The following is a 10,016-nucleotide window of genomic DNA, read 5'->3' as shown; positions in this document are numbered from 1 at the left end:
GGAATACAAAATAAAAAGAAGAATAGAGAGAAGAAAAGAGAGAGAAAGGAAACGAAATTAGGCACCCCTAAGGGTTCCAAAACTCCGAAGTCCTGAGCTTGTTTTCTACTTCTCCCTTGGTCTCTTTATATAGGAATTGGACTGGGCTTTTATGTTGCTAAAATCTCTCAAATATATTTTGAAATAAAGATAAATATAAATATTTAAAAATACTTGGAGAGATATAGACTATTTGACAAATATAATTGGTTGATAATATCAATATCTAATATAATTAAATTAATTAATTACTTAAAGATATATGATAAATTATCACCAATTAATATTTGTATTAATTTTCCAAATCAACCCTTTGCAATCTCCTTAAATTATCTTCTAAATAATCCAATATCTTCAAGATATATTTGTTTGTTGTGGAACTAAAAAGATTCAAGAAGATCTTGTCATATTTAAAAAGATTTGGTAGTTATTATCTTTTAATATTTTATGATATAATTAAATAAGATAATTATTTAAAAATATCAAATAAAATATCTAAAGATATATTTTCCCAAATTATCTTCTATCATAAAGATAAAGAAAACCGCAAGGTCCAATTTTTCTTTCCTCTCTTCTTGGTTTAGCCAAACTTCTTCACTTTTTCAAGCTTTTCTTGCCGTCTTCATGTAATGCTTGGCCTGAATTTTTGTGCTTTTGATAATTTCTTATTCTTTGATTTATCTTTAAGGTGTCATGAAGCTTTAATCAATTTATTTCCACACCTCTAAATGAGCTTAAAACTTAACTTCAGCTGCATCAACAAACGTTAAAATATCCAAAAATAATTTATGCAGCTAAAAATCACTTTTTAAGACATTTTTATCACACAAGCTCAAACAACCTAATTATCAAAATTATCAATTAAATCACTCTTTAGGCACACAAATTCAATTAAATACCCAGAATTAAACATTAAATGAGGGCAAAAATACGTACTCATCATACCCACACACTTATCCTTTTGCACTCCTGGGCAAAATCAAACAATTTCAAAACTTAATCTGAGGTATTTTATTTCACATCAACATTGGATCAAAGGAATGAACATCACTGGAGACAAATCAATACTCTAGAGATCAAATTATCATGTATATACAAACAGAAATGTTCTATTTTTCACACATAAGTTAATCTTTTGAATTCACAAGACAATAAATTATGAAAGAAAGCACTCAAGTTAAATGTGTATTTTCTCACCAAAATTCTCTCAAGTGTTTTGGCTTGTGTTTTCACTCAAAATACTCATGTAAGTAAACTCTCATAATACTTAACAAGACTCTAATATTCACAAACTTTCAGAAAATATGCATTCAAAGATCATGAGGACTTTTCACAGGTTATAATGGGCCTAAGGCAAAGGTAGGAAAAATTTTAAGATTTTTGGGTTTTTGAAATTAAAATATAGAAAGAATAATGGAGCATAATTTCAAAAACAACTCTTTTTCGTTTATTGCTTTGTTGCTCTCTCTTTTTTTTAGAAAGCAATTATTTCAACACTTTTTCATCAACAATTTTTCCTTTTGCCATTTTTATTAATTTGTGGGTGAGGTACTCACCCACACACTTTATTCCTCAACCATTCCTGAACATAATCCATTAGCTCCTTCTTTCTTCCTAAGGTAGAATATGGTCTTTTTCTTTTCAAGGTTATGCAATAGGCTTAAAACAAGAAAAAGAGGTTTAAAGCTCAAAGGGGCTACCAATGGATTAATATCAAGGTGGGCTTATTTGGCCAAGTAGCTAAAAACAAGAAATGCCTCAGTCATATCAAATCATGCATATTCACCTAAGATGCAAAACAAAAGACTCAAGCTAAACATTTGAGTATAAACAAACATGAGCAAGTCACTCAAGAAAAAAATAGGAATGACATATGGCAGTTCATCCTTTACATTAAGGCTCAAGACTCACAAGGTCAAATTCTTTCACAAAAGATTTAATCAAGAAATTATCAAATCAACTCAATTAGCAAATCATAGAAACAGTCCACTCATACCAACATGACTTTTATTTTTCTAGAATTATGATCATCCCAATTATTGAATCAAATCCCAAAATCCAATGTCAATATGTTTTATTGAAAGCAGGGAAATATTTTTGGTGGATTTCTTATGAGACATATTGTTTAAAAGTTTCACTTAGTAAAAAGTTAATACTTTCACAATTTTCTCAAAAAGAAATCACAATTTTTTTTCTTTTTAAATGAAAACAAAAACAAAACAAAAAAAAATCCTACCTACAGTTTGTCTCCCCCACACTTATTTCAAAAAAAATGTCCTTGATGGACTTATTTTGGGGAGGAAACGAAAAAATTTGTGACTATTGGCTCAATCTGGCCATATGTCAAAATTTATTTTCTTTAATTTTATAAAGTACAAGTCAGCTTGTACATTTTTATTAAAGAAAACAAAAACACATATTTTTGAAAATTTTTTAATATTTTTAAAATTAAAAACAGAAACAAAAAACAAACATGCATGCAAATTAACTTTTCTATCAACAATGATTTCAAAAGAATTTGAATCTAAGCTTTTTACCTGTTGTAGCAACCTTTCTTCTTTTTCTGCAGCCATGTCAACAAAGATAACCACTGAAAACTTATTTGCATCATTCACATCAACAAACTTGATGTGTGGAGTGTGTGGCTTCAACTCAACTTGAGCATCATCAGGTGCATTCAGATGGTTAAACGGATCATCAGTAATCCTCATAATTTTATCTTCTGAGCAAAATTTTTCACCTGGTGTTGTTGACTCTGCTGCTTCATCATTAACCAAGCCAATTGCAATAGTAGATGCTTCAGCTGCATCTTCGAATAGTGTAGGCTCTTCAACTGCACTTGGTTCCTCCATTGTATTGTTCTCACAACTTTGCTCTTGAAAATGATCATTTATACTCATATCCTCATCAACGGGTACAACTTTATATTCACATTGAGCATCGTCAACATATCCATCAGTAGATATGTTTTTGTGAGAATCTTTAATTTTTTCATCAACTTCAGCAACATCCTTAATATGTTCATCAGTAGACATATTACTATGACAATCATTATATCCATCAGTAGATATATCAATGTGATGTGATTCCGCTATTGGTTTTTCAGACTGACTCTGCAAGCTTTGTGTAGCGGCATTCATCATCTCTTTCTGATCTGTCTGATTCATCTTCATCATTTCAGTCATCATATTCATCATATCTTCCAAAGTGACCTTTCTCACTACAACATTCATTAGTTGACTCAAATCTTCAGACATTTGTTCAGCTCTGATGGCCAACTTCAGAAGCACATCTTTGATTTTATGACGAAGTTCGTTAAAATCTGGATTTTCAAGAAATCTCTGATGGGGTTGAGGGGTGGTATTAACAGTTACAAGTAATTCTATGAAGTTGTTCTTACTTGCATCCCTTAACATATCAGACAATATTTGCTTATTTTCGTACCACTCTTGCTCAATATTTCTGCATCGTTGATTAACTCGCAACCTTTCATCCATGGACTCTAATTTCTCTATAACTTCACCCATTAGTATCATAACTTCCCTGTAGGATGGTCCATTGGTTGCTTCAACTTGTTGTGGTGGTACATATTGTTGCTGAAAACTATTTGGAACATATGGTTGCTGAGGTGGACACTCAGAATATGGTTGTTGCTCATATCCCAAAAAAGATTATCTAGGATATAGATCATTAAATTGTCGTAAAGTTAACCCACTTATATCAGGTGCAGAAGTAGGTGTGACAATTTGTTGTTGATAATCATATGAATCACGTGGTTGCTGTGGATAGTAATCATAATTCACTTGAAAATCACACTGTTGATTATTTTCATATGAAAAACTATTTTGCATTTTTGAAAGAGGTTTTCTGAAAAGAAATAAGTTGAAAGCTTGTTGAGTAGACTTCCAGGAAAGAGAGGTGCGTCTCAATGGACAACTTAAGTACCTTGTCTTGCCTTAGCCAAAGTGTTTCCCAACTAGTTTCACAAATTTCCCAACAAAAATCCTCAAACAAAAATGATGATTAAAAAAATAAAATAAAATAAAGTAACTAAAAAAATAACTAAAGAAAATAAAATAAATTTTAGAAAAAAAAAATTGAGAAAAGAAAATGTTAGTGATAATCAAAAAAATAAAAATAAAAATAAAAATAAAATCAAAAGAATAAAAATAAAAATAAGAACTAAAATGATAAAAATTCTAACCGTGTTCCCCGGCAACGGCGCCAAATTTGATAACGCTGTCGTTGACGCGATCAAATTAATACTACTTATCTATAACAACTTCAGTATTGTTAAGAAAGTAGTCAACAAAATAGTAAGGGTAAAGTAACCCTAAGTCGTCTCCCAACGAACACGGAATTGATTTTTAACAAGTTAGTTCTTATAAAACTATACAAATGAGTTAGTCAAATAAAATAAAAAATATAGGGGATTAATATAAACAAAGATAGAAATAAAGTTTAAAAGATAAAAAGAAATAAAAACAATAGTAAAGAAAATAGATTGATTCCATTGCTTTTTCAAAATAGATTCATCATCGGTTATCTAAAGATTATTGCTCAATTAATTATTGTTGTAGATTTACAAATTAATCAATGTAAAGTCTCAATGAATTTGTTGGCGTTCTCACTTTTAACCAAAGTACAGTCTCAATTAAAAGTGAGAACTTTTAGATTATCCATAGTAAATTCAACCAAAGTACAGTCTCAATCAAATTTTACTATGCCTAATCATGTGTATTCTTTTATCTCCTCACCAAATAAAAAGCTTAATTAATCAAAGTAAAGTCTCAATTAATTTTCGTTAGAGTAAATACCTTTAATCAAAGTAAAGTCTCAATTATTGGTAAAAACTCATTTAATCATATGAAAGTTTCTAAATAAAATCAAAGTAAAGTCTCAATTAAATTTAAAAACCCTTGACTCATATGATCAATATGCATATAGATCTAAAATCATTACTTTTTATGTGATTCAAAGATAAAAAAAACATAGATAAATTAAAACCTCAACAATAATAAAAAGAACAAAGAAATTAATTCATTCTAACCTCAGAATCCATAATGAAATTACAATGGAATCAACCCAAGAAGTTTAGCAATTCATGGAATACAAAATAAAAAGAAGAATAGAGAGAAGAAAAGAGAGAGAAAGGAAACGAAATTAGGCACCCCTAAGGGTTCCAAAACTCCGAAGTCCTGAGCTTGTTTTCTACTTCTCCCTTGGTCTCTTTATATAGGAATTGGACTGGGCTTTTATGTTGCTAAAATCTCTCAAATATATTTTGAAATAAAGATAAATATAAATATTTAAAAATACTTGGAGAGATATAGACTATTTGACAAATATAATTGGTTGATAATATCAATATCTAATATAATTAAATTAATTAATTACTTAAAGATATATGATAAATTATCACCAATTAATATTTGTATTAATTTTCCAAATCAACCCTTTGCAATCTCCTTAAATTATCTTCTAAATAATCCAATATCTTCAAGATATATTTGTTTGTTGTGGAACTAAAAAGATTCAAGAAGATCTTGTCATATTTAAAAAGATTTGGTAGTTATTATCTTTTAATATTTTATGATATAATTAAATAAGATAATTATTTAAAAATATCAAATAAAATATCTAAAGATATATTTTCCCAAATTATCTTCTATCATAAAGATAAAGAAAACCGCAAGGTCCAATTTTTCTTTCCTCTCTTCTTGGTTTAGCCAAACTTCTTCACTTTTTCAAGCTTTTCTTGCCGTCTTCATGTAATGCTTGGCCTGAATTTTTGTGCTTTTGATAATTTCTTATTCTTTGATTTATCTTTAAGGTGTCATGAAGCTTTAATCAATTTATTTCCACACCTCTAAATGAGCTTAAAACTTAACTTCAGCTGCATCAACAAACGTTAAAATATCCAAAAATAATTTATGCAGCTAAAAATCACTTTTTAAGACATTTTTATCACACAAGCTCAAACAACCTAATTATCAAAATTATCAATTAAATCACTCTTTAGGCACACAAATTCAATTAAATACCCAGAATTAAACATTAAATGAGGGCAAAAATACGTACTCATCACTAAGCGAAGCCAAAACCCATAATCCAATCACCACCTTTGTAACATGTATCTTTTAAATTAGATTACCTATGTTGGCCACTTTAGTGCCAATCCTCGCAAACACTCTCATAGCTACTCAAAAACTTTTGTTTTCCCTTCCCCTTTCCTCGTGCTGTGACATTACTAATTGTCCTTCCTTACAAGAACAAACATAACTATGTGCTTCTCCTTTTGATGCTTGAAATCGCCCATCTCATATCCAATGTCAATCCTTCCTCTTTTGTAGGCCACTTTACTTAGAACATCCCTCCTCCTCCTAACTTGGGTAACTACAAATGTTGAAAAGACTCGACTACTTCTTTCGGAATTGATCTAGTATATAATTCCTAATATACTCCCTTCTCCTATAACATCATCACACTTGGCTTATCTTCAAAGCTTTGCCTCCCACAAGCTTCCATCTTCACGTTTGCTTTCCATATATAGTTTAGGGCCTCCACCCTCAACCTCAAACCTTGCCACATGAGCACGCACTGATATCTTCTCATATACTAATATTTGAGCTCAACTCTTCTTCTAAAACTTGTGGTGTACGATCTTAGAACTTGATCTTGTACCTCTCTCTCTCAGCCCAAAGCGTTGCTTCTTAACTTTCAACATCATCTCTCAGCCCTCTAAACCAAGACTCAACTTTCATCATCTATCAATATACAATCTTCTACATTTTCGCACCTTTGAGACAAGAGATTTCCTCCTATGCCCCACCAATCTTGGTAAGGGTGAGTAGGTCAAGTTTCCCTCATCGCTACAAACACGAGACACAAAACACAAAGGCGTAACAGGAGAAACTAGAACATACAAGGCAACACTCCATCATCTACAGACACCCAAACCTTTCGTCTGTCACCCTTCCTTCCCTAAACCATTAGAATTAAGAAAGGAAAAACAACCTTTGATCTAGTCATGAGTGTGCACCCTCATCACTTTATCAAGACGTTTTCTGTTCTTAAAACTTTTGGTTTCACTGCCAACCTCAACTAGACTTGGCAACTTAGGCACGCGAGGCATGACAAACCCAAAACCTCAGGTCATCCTAAGGACGAACTGCTCTGATACCATTAATGTAATGTCCCATTTAATCAATAAACAAAATTAATGGAAACGTCGCGCAAAGGTAACATAACAGCGCAGTCCTGGAGTTTTAAACTTAACTCCTTACAACTCAAGGCACACCACGGTTCCACAAGAAAACAAGTTATAAAGTTTAAAAGGAACATAAAAAAAATCTGAAAGTCATACTGGTACATAGGCCATAGCCCTAAAGAAAAGCCCAATAAGAAAATGAAGTACAGTCCAAGTAGACTATGCAGCGAAATCATCTCTCCCTTGTTGACCATGAGTACCTCTCGCATATGCTCCCATCAATAAATTGATGATCATCGCAAAAGTAGAAGAATAACATACAAGACATTCAAACGAGAAAAGGGTAAGGTAGAGCCAAAAAGATTTCATCAATGCAATCAGATATACTTTCACAGTCCAATATACATACATCATCCAAGCATGTTATGACCTTCCAAATCAATACACTAAGACTCGACTCGACTCATCCGGATACATATAACCCGGTCAGATTCAGTGGATGCTTGCACTTGTGGTGGATACCTCTGCTCACCCCCGAGCTATGTGTTACAAGTGTTACCTTGAATCAAATTCCCCCACACACAAGGTTAGCCCTTAATGGGTTTCAGGCCTCCTGCTACTCTCACCACAAGAGTAAGTCTGCTCTAAGTGAGACTAACTGACTCCTTAGAGTGTCAGGATGCAATCCTTACCTTCAATCCTTACCAAGTTATATAGATGGGGCACCACCATGGACACCCACTAACAGGGGCCATGGAATTACGTCCCGACCACTAAAGCACGACCCTGAAATCCCACCTAGAGATTTCCAAGGAATTACGCACTAACACAGACCAAGCATACCAAACCAATCAAGAAAGATGTATCACACACATACATATACATCATATACCAGCTCTTTATAATTCACCCCTTTCATTTCTTTCCCAATGGTTCCATACCCATTCATTACTCTCAAACCATAGTTGTGGAATTTCATCTCATGCCAATACCATGCCACTCTAACACCAACCATCTCATTTGTTTCACATGTCAAGATCATACAATCATATCAATCCAATTTGTAACCATAACTTATATCATGCACATCATTTCGTAGGTCTCATGCATTATATAAGGTACATCATAAACCAAACATTTCATTGAAATCGCATGCCAATATTTATCTAAGTTCATCATTCACAATCCATGAATCACATCACTCATGCAAATTCATTCATCTCATACTTTATAAATGCATACCAAGACATACATATATCATAAAATAGTATTCATCCCAAATAAATGTGTGCCAACATTTAAGTACCTGCAATTTCATACAATCAAGCACAACCCACAACCATAATTCTTACACCAAAATTCCTAAGAAAATTTATTATCACAAAACCAAAATCATTGCAGTAATGCGTGACACATTTCTCAAGCTACAGACATCTAATCGATGATCCAACCGGTTAAACCATAAAATAGCATGTTATGAACCAAATGTCAAAATTTGAGCTCAATCTAACGGTTAATGAGTCGGGAAATTCAATTTTACTAAAACTGCGCATATCAGAAAAACACACAGTCGCCCAGCGACCAAAGGCACTCGCCCAGCGACTATGGGATGCATCCAACAACGAGAAATAACGTCAGATATCACATTTTCATGAACATTTGAACCCCTAACTCAGAAATATACCAAAAAGTAACGTTTTCCCCAATCTCTTCTCATATTTCACAAAACATTATTCGTATAAAATATAAATAACATGAAACCCTAGCTTCCCTTACATGGAAAGGGTTTAGCAGAACCACAATAGTTAGTGAGTACAACAGCTCCAAGAACAATTTATGGTGCTGGAAAACAATGGAACCATTCAAAATGGGTTACAAGGTGAACCCTAGTTAGACTCAAGACTACAAAGCTAAAAACAAAGAAGACATGGGGAAAATTACTTACGTGAGCAGAAACAATGGAGTTACGTGAGCTCGAAGAAGGAAATGTCCAAACCCTAGCAAAGCTTCTGTTAGAAGGGAAAGAGGGTAAGAGCATTGTCTTTGCAAAGTGTGACAGAATGAGAGGGGTTAGGCTGCCTTAGGGACTTTGGACACCCTATGGGTCAGCTCTAAGCCCAACTAATTTGGGGAAACCCTTTTTAAATTAGGGCAGAAATAAAAAGAGGGTTTTACAAAGACGGAAGAGAGGTGGAGAGCGTTTGAGGTGGAAGAGAGGTGGAGAGCGTTTGAGTCGGAAGAGAGATGGAGAGCGTTTGAGGCGGAAGAGCGATGGAGAGCGTTTGAGGCGGCATAGAGGTGGCTAGGGTTTGAGGCGGAGAGTGCGAAAGACATGGTAGGATTCGAGAGATGGAAAGTGAAGAGAGTTTTTGAAAAAAGTGAGAGAGGTGGAAAGTGAGAAGAGTGGTTGAGAAGACACATGCAAAATTTTTTTTAAAAGGTAAAAAAATTTTGAATTCTGAAATGGAAGAATGTCTGATGAGATGACACGTGTAAAATTTTGCTTTTTGTGATTCTTTCAATTGTATTATAGATAGATTTTCACTACATCAATATTATTATAATCTTAAGCATCACAAAACCTATTAATATTTAGCTTTTATTTAACCAATTTTTTCAGCAGTTTTTATTATAACATATATTATCAAATCAAATGAATTGTAAATGTTATGGAGTTATCTCGTGATTTTTACATGATTGTATCTTTAAAATATAATTTATTTATCTTTTATTGATCTATTTATGATATATTTGCTTTATTTTTTCC

The sequence above is a fragment of the Vigna unguiculata genome, chromosome 7, assembly GCF_037176805.1.
Source record: "Vigna unguiculata cultivar grain cowpea cultivar isolate G323 ecotype 2 chromosome 7, ASM3717680v1, whole genome shotgun sequence".
Lineage (NCBI taxonomy): Eukaryota > Viridiplantae > Streptophyta > Magnoliopsida > Fabales > Fabaceae > Vigna > Vigna unguiculata.
This window is presented reverse-complemented; position numbering follows the sequence as displayed.